Below are 22,779 nucleotides of genomic sequence, written 5' to 3' on the forward strand. Positions count from 1 at the left end.
TCCATGTTTTTATACTGCTCCCCATAACCATAACCTTCCTATTTTACTCAATTCCCATATCACTTGTGTAATGGTCAGTTTGCTCATCCACCTTGCCTTCCCTGTGCTCATCCTCACAAGCTCTCTGAACCTTGAATCTGTTGAACAATTGTAGGGACTAATATTCCTCCATTTCTATCCCTTGGTCACCTTACCTGCCTATTTCATAGTCATACAGCTCTTTCCATGACCACTGACCAAATCAGACTACCCTAACCTAAGGAGTATGACTGACTTTTGGAACATATTATCCCGGTAACTTTCTCCTTCCCAAATGCATTGCAGTGTTCAAAGCTCAGCTTCTAGCTCATTGACATTGAGCTGAAGTTCCCATTCATTCATCTTCGACACATCACATACCCTATCATCTTGTATTTGTGTTAATTTATTTTCCTTAATTTATGATGCATGAACCTTCTACATACTACTAATACATTTTATTACTGTTAATTAACCTTACTGCTAGTAAGAAAATCTTGAAGTAACTAATAAATTATTCAAATTTTGGGAATAGGAATGAGAAAAAAACTTATGTATAATATCCCATCACTGCAGAAGATAGGTATACCTGACACAGCTATTGTGTTCCATCAATCATTTAGATTGGCATCTTGCCCCTCTCCCTTTTGCACCAACTTTCATTAATGATGCCTTTCCACAAGTGAGTGTCATTTTCCCACTGAATTCATCTGGTAATAGAGGGCTCAATCCTACTGGAAACTGAAGTCTGCATATTCTTTCTCTTCCTTGGATTGATTATGATACTTTGTATTTATGCCCAGTCATAATAGTTAGTTTTCAACAAAGGATTATCTTGGTAACTGTTTGTCCATTCATACCATTTTAGTCCCATTGTGTCAGCAGGACTTGCTGGTTTGTCAAGCTTGCTGCAATATGCCTACAGCATCATAATTAGCCACTCCCCTACACTGATCGACATTGTAATTTCCTGGCACAAGTACAAAACCAGAAGAAAAATCTGTGATGAATGGTGGAATGACTTGTTTAAGAGTTTGTTAGTTTAGTTCATGGCAAATAGGCTTTTTCTCTATTTGTGCAGCCATTTCTGGCCATGTATTTTCTGGATTGCTCCAACCAGATGTTTCATACTTCAAAAGAATACATTGGAATAATTCACGTTCTGGTTGCCAAAGACCTTGAATAGTTCTTACCCCTGAGCAGTAGATTTGCTGTTAAAAACTTTGAACATGTTTATGCTTGATCGCAATGAGAGATGGGTCAGACATCATGTGTGGACTCCAAATATAAAGATATTCTAAAGGCAAGGAGTTAAGTTGTCTGCTAAATTATGTTGGGAGAAAGTGAGGACTGCAGATGCTGGAGATCAGAGCTGAAAATGTGTTGCTGGAAAAGCGCAGCAGGTCAGGCAGCATCCAAGGAGCAGGAGAATCAACATTTCGGGCATGAGCCCTTCTTCAGGAAGGGCTTCCTGAAGAAGGGCTCATGTCCGAAACGTCGATTCCCCTGCTCCTTGGATGCTGCCTGACCTGCTAAATTATGTTGCATTGTTCTTCATTTTCATTCACATTAATTAAAATACTAAACATCATTTAAACTCTTAATACCATTATTTATTCAAAATTAAGGATCTTTGCTTCAGTTTGACAGAATATTAGAATTATTCTGCTGTCATTAGTTTATTGGAAATCTGGAAAGAATGTTCAGTTTCTTACACACATGGCCTAATATTGATTTTTCTCCATTTCAGAATGCAGTTCAGAATACTATATACTTTTCATCAGCTACAATCATTGCCTTCTCGCTTTCCTTTTGCGACAAAATATAAAAATTTTCATTAGTCAAGGAATTTCAAGTTATCCTAACATCAAGCGTTCCCCCGTTATCAGATTTATCAGCCGCCTGACAATGTTCAATATTGACAAACAGAAGAAATCATCAGATGCTTGTTCTGTGCAAAGTGTGATACTTGAGATAAAGGAAAGCCTATTTCAGGTTTTTAAGCAATTTCATTGACCACTATTCAGAAGAAGTAGCCAATTCTGAAAGTCGATCTCAGCCCATGTTGCTTGGTGGACCTATCCACAGAATCTTAAAATTTCCTTTAATATTAAGTATCTCATTTTCATGGTTAAAAGATACACAGCCCCATAATGGATGAATATAGTCTCGTCAATATGGTTCTTCAACTTGGAGCAGTCAATTTATATTGATGATGCCCTGCTCGGTCATTTACCTGGACATCCGGATTTCTGCTGATTCTGAAGAGAACTCAAGTTCTGATCCAATATTTCACTCTCTGTAAAATGCAATTGCAAGGCATTGTAACTCCAGAAACTGTGGTACTGAACAATAAGCTACGTGTTCATGTTCATGATTTTCCATATGAAGGGACGTTGGTCTTTTTTCTGGCAGATCTGAAGGTGCCTTTCCTGTGGCAAAGAAGAGAGGAAAAATCGAAAGTAAAACTGTTAAGAGAAAGATACGTTATTTCTCACAGACCCAGTTTTGCAGTTGTTCCATTTATTAGTCTGCCTTAATCGAACTATGCCTTAACTAATTAGATAGACATAATCCTAGATTGGACAATTTGAAACATTTAGTGAACAACTGAATTTTTTTATTTGTAAACTCTGTCACCCAGATCCTTTTGAAATTTTTCCCATTTTCTTTTCAGGAGTTTTGTTGTTCAACACTTTACAATTGTTTGGCTGTTTTATTTTTCTCAAACTTTCCAGGTCAGGTAAAATTGATTCAAACTCACTTGTCGAGCTCACCTGTCCATTTCTCATGTGTCATTTTTCATTGCCTTATATGGTCTATTGGAATCAAAACACTGATACTTGTAGACATCATTATTTGTACCTCTTTGGGATAAATTTAAATAAGGAAGTTATTTCAAAACAACAAATGCTGGAGATCACACTGTAGGTGCTGGAATCTGTACTGAAAACAACAAATGCCGGACTGCAGCATTGCATTTCTTGTTTCAGTACAGATTCCAGCATCTGCAGTAATTTGCTCCTCCAAGGAAGTCTTTTCAAGTTGACTTGTATAATTACATATCATACTGAAATAAGAGAAAGAATTTAAAATGTATTTTGAAAATAAGTTATATTATCACTGACATAGTCACATGATTTGCAATAGAGTTTGCAGAAGATTTTTTGTATAGTTTTCTCCTTCATTGGCCAAAATGTATCTTTTTCCAACCCAATCATAATTCTGAGCTAGATTTCAGAGTTGGGCAAATGGAAAGGCGAAGAAAAACCTGTTTTAGTTTCTCTTTCCTCAAATCACATGGCAGACTTCCAAATGAAGGTCATTCCCATTAGTACCAACAGGAATTGGCCAAACATGCTTGCCTGAGGTATTTCTGTCACATAACTTAAATATTTGTGGGAAAAGTTTGTTCTAGCTACAGTTTAGGGTGTAGGTTTGCTTGCTGAGCTGTAGGTTTGATATCCAGACGTTTCATTACCTGGCGAGGTAACATCATCAGTGGCAACCTCCAAGTCTAGCTACAGTTTCTGATGTTTTCAATAAATTCTGAGAAAAGGAATGTAAATTATCCTATATCTGGTGACTCTTTCATTGTTTTCAGTTCGAAATATAAAATAGCTAAGACGTTCTTTGAAGGGTGTTTTAAACACAGCAACATATGTGGCAGAAAATACCATCAAATCTAATCGTAGAGTCAGAGAATCATAGAGATGTACAGCACAGAAACAAACCCTTTGGTCCAACTCGTCAATGCCAACCAGATATCCTAACCTAGTAACATTTACCAGAACTTGGCCCATATCCCTCTAACCCTTTCCTATTCATATACTCATCCAGATACTTTTAAAGTGTTATAATAGTATCAGCCTCTATCACTTCCTCTGGGAGCTCATTCCATGCACACACCACTCTTTGGTGAAAAGGTTGCCCCTCAGGTCCCTTTTAAATTTTTCCCCTCTTACCCTAAACCTATGTTGTCTGGTTCTGGACTCCCCCACCCCAGGGAAAATACCTTGTCTATTTACCCTATCCATGCCCCTCATGATTTTATAAACTTCTATAAGGTCACCCTTCAGCCTCCAGTGCTCCAGAGAAAATAGCCCCAGCCTATTCAGAGGTTCCCTACAGCTCAATTTCTCCAACCCTGGCAACATTCTTGTAAATATTTCAAGTTTCACAACATCCTTCCAATAGGAGGGGCACCAGAATTGCATGCAATATTCCAAACGTCCTGTACAGCCTCAACATGACCTCTCAACTCCGATACTCAATGCACTGACCAATAAAGGAAAGCATATTAAATGCCATCTTCACTATTCTACCTACCTGTGACTCCACTTTAATGGAACTATGAACCTGCACTCCAAGGTCTCTTTGTTCAGCAACACTCCCCAGGACCTTAATTAAGTGTATAAGTCCTGCTCTGATTTGCCTTTCCAAAAAGCAGCACCTTGCATTTATCTAAATTACATCCCATCCGCCACTCTTCGATCAATGGCAAGGTTGAGCCATCACTCATTGATGATATAATCATCGACAAGCTTGCAGAGTTAAAATTCAATGTGCAATTGAAAAGTAAGCTTTAAAAATTTGAAAGAGAATTTTAATCCTGTTAGAAATAAAAAGTGCAGCTTGCCCACTGAGCTCCCACTCTATTTCTGCAGATTTCAGTTGTAGGCAGCTCTACTGAAGAGTGAGAGCGAAACCTATGAGAAAGCAACATTGTCCCACTTCAAAAAATGCAGATTCATCTCCAGTGTCAATGATCTTATGCCTACTATTTTATCTGGAGATTGGGATGGGGAAGGCTTTCCATTGTTACCCAGCCTCTACCCAATCGCAGACTCCTCTTCACCTCCTTCCTGTGACTTCCAGCAGTGGTAACTGGTGACTGTAGAGCCACCTCTCGTCTTGGTTTCAGGTGTGAAATGAAATGATTCTATTCCAGAGGGGTGGTGGAGGGGTTCTTACTGCTAGGGGCCCCACCTTAGCCACCAGTTGTTTACCTCCTTTCCCTAATCCAACACGAGGTGTCAGTGTTTGAAGAACAGTTACCCAGGCAAGAAGATTTTAGTTGAGCTTTTATTAATGATTTTAAACTTTCAAAAAGAGCTGACTCTCTCCTGCTTCAACATTCCATCCATTCATCAGCAACTACATTGTAGTTTGGCATATTTAGAAATGCAGATTTATAATACAGATTAGGTAATTTTGATTCACACTTTTAAGATTATAAAAGATGGAGTTTACCTATTCACAGCCCCAGTGCTGTTTCACCTGCCAACCATGTACATTGCAACTTCAAGGCCAGAGGTTATCACGCTCCAGAGGATTTACTGTCTATTAACTAAATGGCATAAACTTCCATGGGCCCTTCTGACCCCTGCTTCCAAATTCCTGATATGCATTCCGCAATACAAACATTTGACACCAGAAACACAAATCTGTCCTGTGCTGTTTTGTATGTATGATAGGCCATGCTGTTATTTTAGCCCCTGTGTCTCCGTGTACTACAGCCATTCATATTTCATGGACTTCCGCTCTGGTGGTTACCATTTACCAGCTTTCATTCAACTGAAAACGAACGGCTCAAGCCCCAAACATTGCATACAATTAACTTACAAACTTCCAATGTTTGTCAGAAGCAATTGTGAAGGTGAAGAAAAAAGCTTCACTGCTGCATAAAGTGTTCGATTTTTCCAATGGGAGATATCTGTGGACTGGGGTGCCTATTGGGAATTTTTTTGAGGACTTCTATGACTTGAAGTCTCAAAAGTAAATTCTGTCAGTAATGCCCCATTAAAAGCGACCAAAGAGGTAATGATTCTGGTACATGTTTTCCTCTCTCTCTCTTCCAGTGGCCAGGAGGCACATCGTTGTGGGATGCAAGTTCAGTAATCTTCCCACTAAATGATAGAGGGGCACTAATCCACTGTTGCAGTGTGGAGTGGATCGGACTGCCTATTAAAAAGAATAATCCGGAACTCTCACGATTAATTTATGACCTGGTAGCATCTAGGGGATTTCAGGAGGGTGGGGACATGGTGTTTGGGGTTAATGGTGGTCGTGAATGTGCCCTGCTCTGGTGCTGCAATTCCTCATGTAGAAAACATGAATTTAGGATGCGAGACAATTGATCCTGGACTACGATGGGCAGCAGTTCTCTGCTAATGCCAATAAAAGAAGGCAATTGACTCCATGACCCAGAAAGTGGAGAACTCAGATGAAAATCAAGGTTTTATTGTAAAAGCTGGTGCTTATGAAAGGACTATGTCTTCAAGATGTGCCTACTTCCTGCTTGAACAGATGCTCAGTAATGCATACTGATTTCATATTAAAAATCTAAAAAACAAATGTTCTTTTGCCATTTACAAGCTTTCTCCTAAATGTTATTTACCAAATTCAGTATTAGTTTCTTTTTAACCAGAAGAAAGCTCGACATGCTTGAATAGTTGCCAGAGACTGAGCTGTGAAACAGCCAGGAAATTTCCCAGCTTCCAGATTCTCAGGGATTTATTGCATCAAAATAACCCACGAATCTATCGGTAATCGGGTCAGGTCACTGAGAGCTATAAATTCCATTTGCCTATAGGGTTCTTTAACATCTTTACACCACGCCACTACCATGAAGACTTTATATTCTTCAGTGATACCGTTTTGTTGATTAAAATTCATTGACAGTAAAATTGTTCTATCAGGAAAACACTTAATTAGTCTTAGTTTTGTCTTTTTCTTAAATTTTTAAAAAAGATTTATGAAAACCCAGTTGACCAGTAGGAAAAATCATTTGAACAACACTGGAATAATTCAACATACAAGACCTTTCTTTTCAGGTTTGCAAACAGCAAGTGAGCTCCATTGTACAATTTAGATTCAAAGGGAAATATTTGCGTCACGTTTAACAATTGTAAATGACTATTATCACATAGAATATTTCAATTATAGTGGAATGAGGCAATGCTTGTGCTTCTACTATATTTGCGAGGTTACGTGTGAAGTGTGTCATTCTAATCTCAGTAAAAGTCTAATGAATCCTCGTTTGTACACAGAGACCAGACAGATGCCTCTGCGCAGTCAGCCGTCTCTCACTTCAACAGCATCCAGTAAAACAAAGGCTGATGGCAGGCGAGTGTCTGTTGAATGCTTTCGGTGACACAACCCCGTTAGTATGCTAATTCAGTCTCTGCATTATAAATTCAGATCAGCTTCTCTTTCCTGGAGCCTTGTATTGTAGCAGTGGCTGCTATGTTTAATTGCCAATTTCTTGCATGCATTATAGATGCGCATACACACACACACACACACAGTCTCTACCTCCCCTTGACAAGACAGTTCTCTATGCTTGACCCAGACTTTGTAAAGGTGAGTAGCACTGATGTTACAACAATTGGCAGATGTCGTTCCCTGATGCCAGCCTTTATTATGCAATTTCCTGTTATGATAATGCTGTTTCCCTGACTTTGATGTGTATAGCAGATTTGCTTCTGCCAGAAATTGTGAAAAGTTACTCGCTATGGATAAAACATGAGAGGGTTGGCCCCTTTTCAATGCAAACTTTGATAGACTGAGGGAATGTAAACCTGTTGATAACAAAATAGGAGCTGGGGCATGAGAAATTCTCTTTGAGAAGACAGAATGCCTGTGTTTATACAGTAGAATACCACTTCAACATGGGCATGCTCACTTGGCAACCCTCTCCTCCCTCACAGTGTCGTCAGCAATAGTGACTTATTGGTTTTCTCCTGCAGCCCCAGAATACACACGCACAGAAATTCCTGTCAAGACTCAGGGACAATCATAGCTCTGAAACAAGTGGCTGGATCAATGGTGTACCATTATTCAACACTATAATTCATTTCACTGGGATTGGCACTGGGCCAAGCTGTGCTTTCTCCTCTCTTCTCTCGCTCCCTCTTCCGTTTTTAAAATAAAACATTTGGCATGCTACGGCTTCTTAATGCTTTGTGCCTCCCGCTTCCATTCCTATTCAAAAGGTCTTTTAGCACGTCTCTAACAGGAGCTTACAATCCTTTTAGCATGCAGTTATGTTTACTTACAAGAACGCCACACAACCTTTTTTTTTCTCCTTCACGTTCGAGCCGCTACACGACTGCAAAATGAGAGGATGCATCACAGACGTTTGCATAGTCACAGCATTAAAACAGCAATCATGTATTACCTTACCGCTCTTCTTGTCACAGAGCCAAGGAAACCTCTGTTACGTAGTAGCTACCTCCTGTTCCTTTGAGTCAGTTCTTTTACATGTTGCCGTACCCTTACGTAGCAGAAATGCGTAGTTCCCATGCCTGCGGAGATGCCCTGCCATCTCTCACACTCATCTGGCTTTCTCTCACGCTCTTTCTCTCTGGCTTTTCTCTCCTTTCTCTGTGCCACCAGTCACCAGATGGGATGCGTCTGGATTGCAGGAGCTGCCTTTGCTTTCTGTGCCAGCTTAACACCAACAACGCACTGTACAATGAATAATCAATAGCCTTATTGATTTGTTGCGAATGTTTGTAAATTCCTGAAAGGAAGAAAAGGAAAGCACTGATACTCGCGGGAACTCAAAGGGGAAAGCTCATTGGTCTGTCTAGTCCATTCGTGCTGGGAAACCAGTGTGTCTCTGCAACAATTGACTATACAGAAGCAGTGCTTGTGTTAAAGAATGCAAAAAAAAATCTCTGATTTGCTGTGTGTTAAACAGCCTGAATTAACTCTCTTTGCAATTGTGATACTGCTTATGGCCTACAGTGGAAACACTTGTCTAGACAGTGTTGATAGTACACCCGCAACCTGGCACTCTCAAACCAGGTTATCACCTTCCTTCAGTTGAGCAATCATGCTTGAATACAAGATCAACTCAACACATAGCACCTAGATTGGGTTTGTGACAGGAGCATTAGTAACCTTTATGATATTAATCGGGAGCTGGATTTGATTTCAGGATTCAATTCTCTGATTCGGTATGGAAGGAGAGCCATCCATTTTATCAGACACAGCCAGTGGGATGATTTTTTTTTGCAGAGCGCTGATTAGCTGCCGTGATCCAATTAGCAGCACACTTCTATCAGGGACTCAGCTCCACAATATTGTTACAGTGTCCAGGACCTAGTCATAAATCCTGAAGACAGTGAATCTTTGCACTGGGGAAGATTAATTGCAGATGCAGCCTATATATAAAAATGTTCAAGATTGAGCTTCATACAGAGATGAAAATTCCAATCTGTGCAAAATGCTAGCAATTGGAGCAGGCTTTTATAAAATGCTGAAGCACTGATAATGCATCTATTGTATAAGAGCTTATAACTGAAAATATTAAAATCAGTTAATATTTCTGATTACTGTACATTTTGTGCAAAATGTAATTTACTGTACAGGATGCAATATTTATGGCTACGTTTATAATTAGCTGTTGAGATATAAATTAGTTTTAGTTCTATTTTAAAATTAAATGTTTAAATCAGCAACGTGCTAAGTCTTAGAAACAGTACAGTTTTAAAATACATGATTTGAAAAGCACTCGCCATTGAATTCAGTTTCAATTATTATGCATATTGATATTTGACATGTTTTCTTTCTCTTTTGTTGTCTGCTGTTGTGAGGTTTTGTTACTGCTTGTGTAATGTGGTCAGTAGCGTTCTGATGCTCGGAGCTCACTTTATTGCTATCTCTGCAAACAATAATTTGCATTTATGTAGCACCATTAAGGTAATAAAACAAAAGGTTATGGACACAAACCAGCAATGGAAAAAAATAAAGAGCTAAGCCAATGTCCTGTTGAAAGCAGGAGATTTTTTTGAAGGTGAGAGACAGAGAGTGGGTCTAGAGAACATACTCCCTTGAGTAAGGTTGAGCAGCTGAAGTCACTGCGAGAAAATAAGGAGCGATAGAACTGTGGGATGCACAAAAAATTCAGAGAATTATTGGAGAAGGCTGAGAAATTAGGTCAGAGGAGATTATTGAGGTAAGGTTAAAAAGAGTGTATGAAGACCACAAAAGTGGTCTGTAAAAAACAGAAGGATTTGAATGAAGCTTTAGGGATAGAACACTTGGAGGTCAATGTGGAGACAAATGAATTTATTGTGGACAGGATTTGAATAGCAGCATTTCAGAGCAGCTGAAGTTTACATATGGATTAACCTTTATAAGGTAATGGATCTAAAAAAGTTAACGTTGAAAACTTCCAACCAATCTAATGTCACATGATCTTTGGGTGAAATCTGAAGGAGACAGATTCTGACTCCTGATAGTTTTTGCAATTCAGCTGAGCTAGTCAAAATAACGTCCATACATTGATATCATACAATAAACTGCATCTTGTTGGCTATGTTATTTGCCTCATCTCATTAGGACTCAATAGTGGTTAATCTTATACCATTGCTAATTGGATAGCCTTTAGACCCAGCATAGAAAAGAGGATGGATGTAAGTATTCTACCTCAACTGGAAGCTACTAGTGGTTGATACTAAAGCATGCAACATGGTCATCAGTAAAGTGGTTCATTGCATAAATACCTCAAGGTAACAATGGTGAAAAATATCCATTCAATCCAGGCAAAAAAAATTCATGCGAAAAGTAAGCTGACCACTTCAAAGCCATTATAGCTCTAAGAAGGCACAGATAATCAAATAGGAAAGCATGTAAACAATCAAGCTGTCAGCAGCTCTCTGAAAGCAGGAGTAGGGCAAAAGAAACATTACAGGAGAAAAGTTTCATCTCAGAGCTGGTAAGACGTGGAAGAACATCTGTGGGGTTAGGGAGAGTTAATATTTAGTCACTGTGGGAAATTAAAGTCCTTCCGGAAAAAGGGTCTGTGGGAATAGTTTGCAGCTCTGTAAGTACAATTAGTAATCCCTATATCAGTACTGTTATTTTAAAAACTGTTATGATCCCAGCTGATGTTATTACCAGAAAACACATCTGAAATCTGGCTTAATAGGTCTTTTTTTTATTTAATAATGTCAATTACTGAAACACAAACAAGCAATGCTACATAATTGGCAAAAAAAAAAGTTTATTACACAAAGTGCCAAACTATGTATATATAACGTAATTTGAAAGATTTCAAAAAACTTGACAAAATACAATTCTACTTATCCCACACCATCATGTTACAGTGCTCAAACACGAAAGCGAATTAGATTCTCCAACACATCTATAGTTTTAACAAAATTGTTTTTTTCAAGTCCCAGTGTCGTGAGTTTGGTAACCTCTTTTTTGAGTATCAACAGAATTGAGCCTAGACTTTCTCAGCTTCAAATAACTTCTTCAAGGCACTAACCAAACACTTATGATCTGAAACTTTCAAACTAAAAACATCACACTGAGGTAACCTGCTTCCTAATTTCTGAATTACCACATTTCAGGAGGAACTGTTGCATAATCTAATTTCAACCAACAGATAAAATGAAAAGCTTTCCAAGGTATGGTTTTTTTCCACAAAACCAAAAATTCTTTCAACTGAAAGTCAGCTAATGCTCTTTGAGTTGTAATCTGACTGATCGTAAGTGTCTCCTGATGGAAACAATTTGCCATTATCACCCCAGGAATTACTGACGAGTTTATCGTTAAATCCCTGCATACACACAAACTAAAACCCACCTGTTGCTAGTTTAAAATCCAAGTCCTAAAATAAATTATCATACCTTACATCATAGTAATTACCCAATCAAGAGTAAGCTTCACAAGACACTGTGGGTAAAAGAGTAAGAGTCAGTTATGTTCACTGAGGGCGCTATATCAGAAACGCCATAGAATGAATTTATGGTCGGTGATTGAAAAGATTCTGAAGATATACTTGGAAGAAGATATAAAAAATTTAATATTGTAATAAGGCCGGAATACTCATAATTTAGTTTGTAATTTGGTGGAACGATTTATAAATACAACAGTCAGAGAAATTTATTCAAAAAGTTGTGCATTATGTTCTCAGCTGTTCAAGGTGGGAAAACCTCCTGAAGGCAGGAAATTACCATTGTGATTGGAAAAAAAGGTCAGAAACTTCCCAGTAAGCTGTATAGCGGTAATTCTGTACATTATACTGAATTAACACTTTGTTGTAAGAACATCATGCAATTTCACTAAAAAAAGGTTCAAAAGATTAGTGCAGAAAGAAAATACTGCAACATTGCTATTATTGAGAGTTTAAATATTTGAAGAAATATTAAAACAAAGAATTAAAAGTGCAGTGACTAAATCAGAATTATAAGTCTTAAAACCAACAACCTTGTATTGCTGAAAAGTTAGATTTTTGAAGTAAAGTAGCATTTAGACACTGCAGAATTTAAAACCACATTACAGTACTAAGAATTCATATTCATATTTGGAAAACATGGCAGGAAAAAAAATTGCCATTGAGATTTACATCAGAGATGGGCCAAATTGAATGCAGGATTGAACATCTTGGAGAAGACAGTTCTGAAGGTTCAGAATTTCTTCGAAATTAAACACTAAATTTCAAGCTGAGTAAGCAAATGAATCACTGTATTCAGTAGATTCTACAGTTGTTAATGTTATGAATTGCCACAACATAAAAGATGGTGTAGGTACTTCTGAAAAAGTTCCAAGAACTTTTGACAGTGATCTCAATCTAAGAGCAAAGCAAATTCTCGAAAATTTAAGTTTAATAAAAGTTAGGTATCTAGTTGAATCTGTAGTGTTGCATAATCTTTGTGTGGAGAAGAGGCAACCTTGCGAAAAGTCCCAAGGGAAACAAGTGGGTGGGATTATCTCTGGATGCATCACTACCTAGATAATGTTGTTGTTATTTTATTTCGATAAGTTTACCTCCGTTTTGTAAATTTAATAAGAACAAAAGAGAAGTACAGCACAGGAACAGGCTCTTCAGCCCTCCAAGCCCGTGTCAATCATCATTCCCTAATGAAACTAAACAACAAACCTTCCGCCCTCATTCAGTCCATATCCCTCAATTCCCTTCCTAATCATGTAGCCTTCCAGATGCCTCTTAAATGTCGTCAACATGCCTTCCACCACCACTTCTGGCAATGTGTTCTATGCTCCTACCACTCTCTGGGTGAAAAACATACCTCACACATCACCCTTAAACTTTCCCCCTCTCATCTTGAACCTGTGCCCCCTTGAAATTGAAACTTCAACTTTGGGAAAAAGCCTCTGATTATCCACCCTATCTATGCCTCTCATAATTTTGTATTCCTCTATCAGGTCTCCTCTCAGCTGCCATCTTTCCAGTGAAAACTCTCTTCATAGACAATGCCCTTGAGACCAGGCAACATCCTGGTGAACCTTCTCTGCACTGTCTCCAAAGCTTCCACCCCCTTCTAGTAGTGTGGCGAACAAACTGTACACAATACTCCAAACGCGGCCTAAAAAGGGTTTCATATAGCTGCAACATGATTTGCCAACTCTTGTACTCCATGTCCAGGCCGATGAAGGTAAGTATGCCATACGCCTTCTTAATCACCTTAGCCGCCTGTGTTGCCACTTTTAGGGAACTGTGGACCTGCACTCCCAGACCCATCTATATGTTAGTGTTCCTAAGGGTTCTGCCATGTCCACTATAGTTCACTCCTAAATTTGTTCCTCCAAGATTCCATTTGCCATTTAATATTGTTTTTGTTGCAGCTCTTTAACCTGAATTAATATTTTAGTGTTCAAAGAGTAGAAAGGAAGGGATTGTTGGCAGCACTCTAATCAACCCACAAGACACTTATCAGTGGTACTGCAACATATGATAATTAGGAGTAAGCAAGGTATTGGCAAAGGCAGCTCTAAGTGTCCATGAAGAAGTTCAAACTGTGGTTAAGGATGGGTGGACAATGTGACAGAGATGGAAATCAGTAACTTGAACTTTAGTTAGAGCACAGGGATTAGCCTGAAGTTGAATAAGAGTTGGAAAGTGTGTACTGAGTGCTTCAGTCTCAAACAGGGCCAAGGTAGAGGCTATAGTTTTGAACATGGAAAGGGTTTTGCCGATAATAAAATAAAATGCTTCACTTCAAGTTAGAGCAATATCTAGCTCACTCATAATCGGAGGCGCCCAGCTAACACGAAGGTGGTTGTGAAGTTGGGGATGGTGGTGAAACGCTGGAACAAAATGTTAACAATGTGAAGAGAGAAAATTATCCGTGCCTGGATATGGTAATTAGGCATTTAAATCAATGTTTCTGGCAATATTCTCAGACATACCCCACCATATTCTTATTTCCTCCACCCTCTGCCTTTGATTTCTCCAGAAGGCTTCATGGTAGTGCGATATGTGCCAGATGAAGTGTGGGAAGGCATATGCCGGTTGGTTTTAAACTGTTCATGAAAGTAGGACTTTTTGCACATCCCTATTTCTCCAGAAGGCATTTCAGAGTCAGCCATGTTCCTGTGGGTCAGCAGTCACTTGATCAGACCAGGTAAGGATGGCAGATTTCCTTTCCTAGAGAGCATTGGTGAGCTGGATGAGTTCACAATTAACAGTGGTTATTCGGTCAGCATTAGGCAAATGTATTATTCCAGATTTATTATGAAATTCAAATGTTACCACCTGCAATGGTGAGATTCGAACCCACAATTCCAGAACATTAGCCTGAGGTTCTGAAATGCTTGTCAGGTGACATTACCAGCTCCCCACTGTAAGACGGAAGAAAAACTAAGCCATCATTTGCCCTTACGAAGTGGAGCATGAAAAGGTCAGAGGTCCCAGTGTTCTAAGCATTCAATTCGATAGGAACAAGAAGAAGTTCAAATGTTACAGAATTTGTTTGTTCAACTTCTTACCAGTGACTTTAAGGTTGTTGGTATTCTCAACTAGAGGAAGGGGGAAGCATCTTTAGCATATTAAAATTGATTTTTGCCCTATCCTGATTGATCATCAGCAGAAATTATGGTATGGGTGGATGGCCCAACTGCTGGAAATACACCCAACCGGGAAGGCGAAATGATAATTGGAATGGCTCTGGGTGGGAGGAAGGTAATTACAACAATGGATATATGAACTTGAAGAAACAGGAGCAGGAGTTTGCCATTTGGCACCTGAAGCCAAATAAGATCATCAGATAAGATTTATAACAAGGTCGTGGTTGTTACCTTAAACTGACTTTTCTGCCCGCCCCCATAATCCATGTGTCCATTGGGTCTGTCTCCACTGTTCTTTGAGATGGTTAATGCTGAAAGATGATGGCCCTCTAAGAGATAAAATTTCTCCTGAGCTCCATTTTAAATGGAAGACTCCTTTCTTTGAAAGTGCAGTGAATGAGATTTTGATATCTGATGATGCAACAGTGACATAGATTTATGGAAAGGGGCAGAAAGTTTCGAGGAAATACTTTTTTCACCAAGAGGCTGGTGGGAATCTGGAACTCACAGAGTGTAAGATTGGTGTAGGCAGAAACTCTCACTATATTTAAGAAGTATTTAGATGTGCATGTGCAATGCTAAAGTATCCAAGGTAATGGGGAAAGTGCCGGAAAATAGAATTAGAACAGTTAGGTGATTGTTTTTAACCATCGTGGACATGATGGGTCTAAGGGCCTTATTCTGTGCTGTTGATCTCAATGATTCTATGACTCTAGGAAAGCAGCTATAATTTGTACCAGAGAGGTTAAACATCACACTAGAGCATGTGTTATAGTGTAAATAAAAATAGGTTTACAGAAACATCTTAGTCAGACCATTGTCGCTCTTAGATAGAGGAAATATAGCAATATTGTACAATAGCCTTGAGTTACCCAAAGAAACATCCAAATAGGATCCAAAAATAGAAGCTCAACCCAGAAACAGTGCTCATGGTTTCAGCTTCCTCCACAAAGAGAAAAATCCTTTCATCATCTGCTCTATCAAGCCCCCTCATAATCAATCACCCTTCATTCTTTGAAATTTCAATAAGAGTGGCCCAACCTTCACAATCTTTCCTCACAGGACAAGCCCTTCTTCATAGGAATCAGCCAAGGGAACCTTTCTTTGAACTGCCTCTTTGGAAGTATATCTCTCCTGAAAACAAAGAGACCAAAATTGTATATAGTAAGTACTCTGTCATATTGGGATCTGATTAGCAACCATTGGTGTCTTGAGAAACAATCTTCCATTCTGTGCTGAGTCAAAGAACCTGTCTAATTATCATTGATCAAGAGTAGACCACTAGAGAGTTTTAACAAGAAGAGGTTATTTTCAAACATTACAAGTTTGCTTTATAGCAATAGATGTAATCAATATTAACTCATCAGACATAACAACAACTTTCAGCAGCCAGCTATGTTGTATATGTTTCCAGCAGGACCTCACCCAAGGCTAACTATTTCTCCTGCCAAAGAACATGTGACTTCATCAGAATACGGATAGCCAATACAACTTCTGTCCTACCTCTTTCAGAACCATTATTTTTCACACCACAACTCCACTCCTCCCAGGTCTTATTCCCACAATTAACATTTATGCATTCAAACTACTTTTATATTTACCACTAGCCCATCCCCCCACAAGTCTTTGACTTCACAAATGCAGGTGGTCTAGAAGTTGTACAATTCTTCGAGAACACATTCCCTTCAGAATTAGAAGATTGCAGCTCTTTGGTTTGATAACAGTTAACCTTAATTCTGCTTCTCCCCTGGAGAATCCTTTGTCTCTAAGATGTGTTTCATAGAGGACGTCATTCTTCAAATGCTGGTAATTGGTCTACTTCCTTATCTAGAGGACCCTTAATCTCTCAAATTTCTTTTGCAAGTGAATTGTTCCTTGCTAAGCCAGGTAGATGTCTATATCATCATCTGGGAAGATGCCCATCTTGTCAATGTCCATCATGGAAGATCACTATGCTGTTAAAACAAGTACTTCTTTCCTGGAGTTTTGGACTAGCAATCGCTTTTAATTTGAATAAGTTTTTTTTTCATTCCTGAATGTTCATGCCAGACAATTTCTTCTTTTTGACAATGCCCAGTATCTGCAAAGTTGGATGCAGCTCGTCTCTCTTTTGTTCAGATAAATCTTTACTCTCAATCTGCTGCGATACCGGAGTTGATGTACATAAATTTTTTATTTCAGTTTGATGATTAGGTTGGACACCTTCATTTGGTCCTGTCATTTGGTGAATGAGACATTTTCACATCCTCAATTTTGTCATTTGGATTGGTGTTTACTCAGTACCATATCTATCATTGATATTGACAATTCTACTTTGTGAGACAACAAATTTCAGTGTTCTTCAGGAAACATAAGAATAGGAATCTTCTCCACCTGTCAAAAGCGGTAACTTTCTTCCTGTTGACAGCATGGAACAATTGTCTTTTGCAAACAGAATTATTCTCATTAGGGCCCTTCTTCTTTTTGGCTTCTGCCATTAATTTGCAAATCTTCCACTGGTTGACTTTCCAGGTTGGTTGACAACAGTTTGTTTCTTAACCAGTTGCTGTGTTACTGCTGAGGATAAGATATGCATGAGGACCCAAATTGAGGAGTGCCTTGTTTGTGTTGCTGGGTGCTGTTCTACCTGGACCATCTAGTATAATCTTTGTAGGCTGTAATTTTCGTTTCTCCAGCCGTGGTATCTGATCAGTCAGATGGGGACACTCATTACTGTATCAGTTTTAAAATCAACAAAATCTCCAATGATGTGAATAATCCAACTTTAGTTGGTTGAGTTAGTAATTTTGCTTGAAGTACTAATTTCTTCTAAGAATGCCTTTGCACTCCTTTTAAATGTAGGCATTTAATCTCTTACATGCATCTTTTCAAATATACGTAGCTCTACTGCTTTGACCTTTGTATGTGTGAACATCCCCATATTTGCAACTTTGTAACTGTGCTCTCCTTCTATACTCTCCTTGAAAACCGTGTTAGGGAATTGGAGCTGGAGCTGGATGAACTACGGATCATTCGGGAGGCTGAGGGGGTAATTGAGAGGAGTTACTGGGAGTTGGTCACTCCTAAGGCTCAGGACAAGGATAAATGGGTTACAGTTAGGGGGAAGAAAGGGGACAGTCAGACAGTGCAGAGATCCCCTGTGGACATTCCACTCAGCAATAATATACTGTTTTGGATACTGCTGGGGGAGATGACCTACCAGAGGAAAGCCATAGCAGTCAGTTCTCTGGCACTGATCCTGACATTGTGGCAAAGAAGGGAAGGGGGCAGAATAGAAAATTACTCGTGGTAGGGGACTCGATAGTTAGGGGAATCGACAGGAGATTTTGTGGTCAGGATCGGGATTCCCAGAAGGTATGTTGCCAGGGTCCGGGACATCTCCGATCGGGTGTATAAGGTTCTGAAAGGGGAGAGCGAACAGCCAGAAATCTTGTTACATAGTGCCACTAATGATATAGCCAGGAAAAGGATCGAAGATATAAAAAGTGATTTCAGGGAGTTAGGATGGAAGCTGCAAAGCAGGACGAACAGAGTAGTGTTCTCTAGTTTACTACCGGTGCCACAAGATAGCGAGGCGAGGAACAGGGAGCGGGCGCAGCTTAATACGTGTAGGAGGGAGGGATTCAGATATGTAGATAATTGGGATGCCTTCTGAGGAAGGTGGGACCTGTACAAGAATGACGGGTTGCATCTGAACTGGAAGGGGACCAATGTCCTGGGTGGAAAGTTTGCTCGAGTAGTTCGAGAGGGTTTAAACTAGTATGGCAGGGGGGTGGGAACCTGAGCTGTATACCGGAGGTGAGAGTTGATGCAGATGAGGCAATAGCAAGAGGTAGACCAGCTAGTGAGAAGGATTTTCCTGGCAAGGAACCAAGGTATCAGTTAAAGTGTGTTTGCTTTAACACAAGGAGTATCAGGAATAAATGTGACAAACTTAGAGCATGGATCAGTACCTGGTGCTATGATGTTGTGGCCATAACAGAGACATGGGTTTCTCAGGGGCAGGAATGGTTGCTGGATGTTCCAGGGTTTAGAACATTTAAAAAGAATAGGGAGGGGGGAAAAAGAGGAGGGGGTGTAGCACTACTAATCAGAGAGGGTATCACAGCTACAGAAGCTTCCATTGTCGAGGAAGATCTGCCTACCGAGTCAGTATGGGTGGAAATTAGGAACAGCAAGGGAGCAGTCACCTCTTTAGGGGTTTACTACAGGCCCCCCAATAGCAGCAGGGAGATGGAAGAAAGCATAGGTCGGCAGATTTTGGAAAAGTGTGGACGTAGTAGGGTTGTTGTAATGGGTGATTTTAACTTTCCCAATATTGATTGGAACCTCCTTCGAGCAGAAGATTTGAATGGAGCTGTTTTTGTAAGGTGTCTTCAGGAAGGTTTCCTAACTCAGTACATTGACAGGCCGACGAAGGGAGAGGCCATTCTAGACTTAGTGCTCGGAAACGAACCGGGGCAGGTATTAGATCTTGTGATGGGAGAGCATTTTGGTGATAGTGACCACAACTGCCTCACATTCTACATAGCTATGGAAAAGGAGAGGGTTAGGCAAAATGGGAGGATATTTAATTGGGGAAGAGGAAACTATGATGCGATTAGACATGAGTTAGGAAGCATGGATTGGGAGCAATTGTTCCATGGTAAAGGCACTATAGACATGTTTAAGGAACAGTTGTTGCAAGTGATGAATAAATATGTCCCTCTGAGACAGGCAAGAAGTGGTAAGATAAAGGAACCTTGGATGACGAGAGTGGTGGAGCTTCTCGTCAAAAGGAAAAAGGTAGCCTACATAAGGTGGAGGAAACTAGGGTCAAGCTCAGCTCTACAGGATTACAGGCAGGTGAGGAAGGAGCTTAAAAATGGTCTGAGGAGAGCCAGGAGGGGGCACGAGAAAGGCTTGGCAGAACGGATTAGGGAGAACACAAAGGCATTTTACACTTATATGAGGAATAAGAGAATTCCTGATGAAGGGCTTTTGCCCGAAACGTCGATTTTGCTGCTCGTCGGATGCTGCCTGAATTGCTGTGCTCTTCCAGCACCACTGATCCAGAAAGAAAGAGTAAGGGCCAGACGCATGGAAGAAGAATGCCTCATCTTCCGCCTCGGAACACTTCAACCCCAGGGCATCAATGTGGATTTCAACAGCTTCCTCATTTCCCCTTCCCCCACCTCATCCTAGTTTCTAACCTCCAGCAAAACTGCCCCCTTGACTTGTCCGGACTTGTCCGACCTGCCCAGCTCCTTTTCCACCTATCCACTCCACCCTCTCCTCCCTCACCTTCATCTCTGCCCCCACTGACCTATTGTACTCTATGCTACTCTATCCCCACCCCCACCCTCCTCTAGCTTATCTCTCCACACTTCAGGCTGTCTGCCTTTATTCCTGATGAAGGCTTTTGCCCGAAACGTCGATTTCGAAGCTCCTCGGATGCTGCCTGAATTGCTGTTCTCTTCCAGCACCACTGATGCAGAATCTGGTTTCCAGCATCTGCAGTCATTGTTTTTACCCAATCAGGGATAGCATAGGGAATTTATGTGTGGAGTCTGAGGAGGTAGGGGAAGCCCTAAATGAGTTTTTTGCTTCTGTCTTTACGAAAGAAACAAACTTTGTAGTGAATGAAATCTTTGAAGAGCAGGTGTGCATGCTGGAATGAATACAGATAGAGGCAGCTGACGTGCTGAAAATTTTGTCAAACATTAAAATTGACAAGTCGCCAGGCCCGGATCAGATTTGTCCTCGGCTGCTTTGGGAAACGAGAAATACAATTGCTTCGCCACTTGCGAAGATCTTTTCATCCTCACTCTCCACTGGTGTCGTACCTGAGGACTGGAGAAAGGCAAATGTAATTCGTCTCTTCAAGAAAGGAAATAGCGAAATCCCCGGCAATTACAGACCAGTAAGTCTCATGTCTGTCATCTGCAAGGTGTTAGAAAGAATTCTGAGGGATAGGATTTATGACCATCTGGAAGAGCATGGCTTGATTAAATGCAGTCAACATGGCTTTGTGAGGGGCAGGTCATGCCTCACAAACCTTATTGAGTTCTTTGAGGATGTGACTAGAAAAGTTGATGAGGGTTGAGCTGTGGATGTGGTGTATATGGACTTCAGCAAGGCATTTGATAAGGTTCCCCATGGTAGGCTCATTCAGAAGGTCAGGAGGAATGGGATTCAGGGGAACATAGCTGTCTGGATACAGAATTGGCTGGCCAACAGAAGACAGCAAGTGGTAGTAGAAGGAAAATATTCTGCCTGGAAGTCTGTGGTGAGTGGTGTTCCACAGGGCTCTGTCCTTGGGCCTCTATTGTTTGTAATTTTTATTAATGACTTGGATGAGGGGATCGAAGGATGGGTCAGCAAGTTTGCAGATGACACAAAGGTTGGAGGTGTCATTGACAGTATAGAGGACTGTTGTAGGCTGCAGTGGAACATTGACAGGATGCAGAGATGGGCTGAGAGGTGGCAGATGGAGTTCAACCTGGATAAATGCGAGGTGATGCATTTTGGAAGGTCGAATTTGAAAGCTGAGTACAGGATTAAGGATAGGATTCTTGGCAGTGTGGAGGAACAGAGAGATCCTGGGGTGCAGGTACATAGATCCCTTAAAATGGCCACCCAAGTGGACAGGGTTGTTAAGAAAGAATATGGTGTTTTGGCTTTCATTAACAGGGGTATTGAGTTTAAGAGTCATGAGATCTTGTTGCAGCTCTATAAAACTTTGGTTAGACCGCACTTGGAATACTGCGTCCAGTTCTGGTCGCCCTATTATAGGAAAGATGTGGATGCTTTGGAGAGGGTTCAGAGGAGGTTTACCAGGATGCTGCCTGGACTGGAGGGCTTATCTTATGAGGAGAGGTTTACTGAGCTCGGATTTTTTTCATTGGAGAAAAGGAGGAGAAGAGGGGACCTAATTGAGGTATACAAGATAATGAGGGGCATAGATAGAGTCGATAGCCAGAGACTATTTCCCACAGCAGAAATGACTAACACGAGGGGTCATAGTTTTAAGCTAGTTGGAGAAAAGTATAGAGGGGATGTCAGAGGCGGGTTCTTTACACAGAGAGTTGTGAGAGCATGGAATGCGTTGCCAGCAGCAGTTGTGGAGGCAGGGTCATTGGGGACATTTAAGAAACTCCTGGACATGCATAGGGTCACAGAAATTTGAGGGTGCATATATGAGAATCAGTGGTCAGCACAACATCGTGGGCTGAAGGGCCTGTTCTGTGCTGTACTGTTCTATGTTCTATACATCTTCTGGAAGCGACCTACAGTATTACAGATGTAACAATCTTCTGACATGTATATACCTGTCCCTGCGAGGCTTTGTTGTTCCTTAGCACTGACACTGAGTTGTAGTTTCTCCTATTTCCCTTACTCTTTGTGTTGGCTATTCATGTGCCTCTTTAGAGTATCAATACCTTAGAAAATGAATGGGTTCTGTTGTTCTCCTGAGGTAGAGTTTTCTACTCCTCTCAAGATCTGTCTGAGGATTTGATTTTTGCTTTCAATATAATTTTAATAGCTGTCTCCTAAAGTAAATCCTCCTCAGAATATAAGAAAAAGATTAATCAATAAATCCAACAACAATTCTGTGCTTTACGAATTCTGATTTCAAAGCTGATTAGCCATAGTTTTCCACTAAACCATAGATGTCATTAATTAAATTGTCAATGAATTCCCCTGATAACTGAAATTTTCTATTGAATCTTGTTCATTCAATAATTTTATTTGTTCTCGGGTTGAGAGCCTTTTAAAACTTTATAAAAACTATCTGTGCCTTCTTTGATATTTTGACACTTTATAATGTTATCTACTGGACGACTCACTGATTGAAATAAGATATTAACTTGTTCATATTCAGATTTGTTGTTTAATTTTGAAGCATTACTGTATGGTTAGAAATATTTTATCAAAGAAGTCCAATTCTGTTTT

At 40.1% G+C, this 22,779-nt stretch overlaps 2 long non-coding RNA genes across 2 annotated transcripts in view; one reads left to right on the forward strand and one right to left on the reverse strand.

Annotated features, from left to right (window-relative positions):
- The window catches only part of LOC148147296 (uncharacterized), a 338,020-nt gene that overhangs the window by 314,642 nt on the left and 599 nt on the right, over nucleotides 1-22,779 (forward strand). The window lies entirely within an intron of this gene.
- LOC148147297 (uncharacterized) overlaps nucleotides 1,616-22,779 on the reverse strand; it is a 70,886-nt gene continuing 49,722 nt past the window's right edge. Inside the window, exons 2-3 of the long non-coding RNA XR_015759862.1 lie at nucleotides 8,201-8,545; nucleotides 1,616-2,450 (exon numbers count right to left, since the gene is read on the reverse strand). This is a non-coding gene — a long non-coding RNA (uncharacterized LOC148147297). The remainder of the gene's footprint in view (nucleotides 2,451-8,200; nucleotides 8,546-22,779) is intronic.

This window comes from Chiloscyllium plagiosum, unplaced genomic scaffold (genome assembly GCF_037043375.1).
Source record: "Chiloscyllium plagiosum isolate Xiang-an unplaced genomic scaffold, Cpla_swu_hap1 HiC_scaffold_17, whole genome shotgun sequence".
NCBI lineage: Eukaryota > Metazoa > Chordata > Chondrichthyes > Orectolobiformes > Hemiscylliidae > Chiloscyllium > Chiloscyllium plagiosum.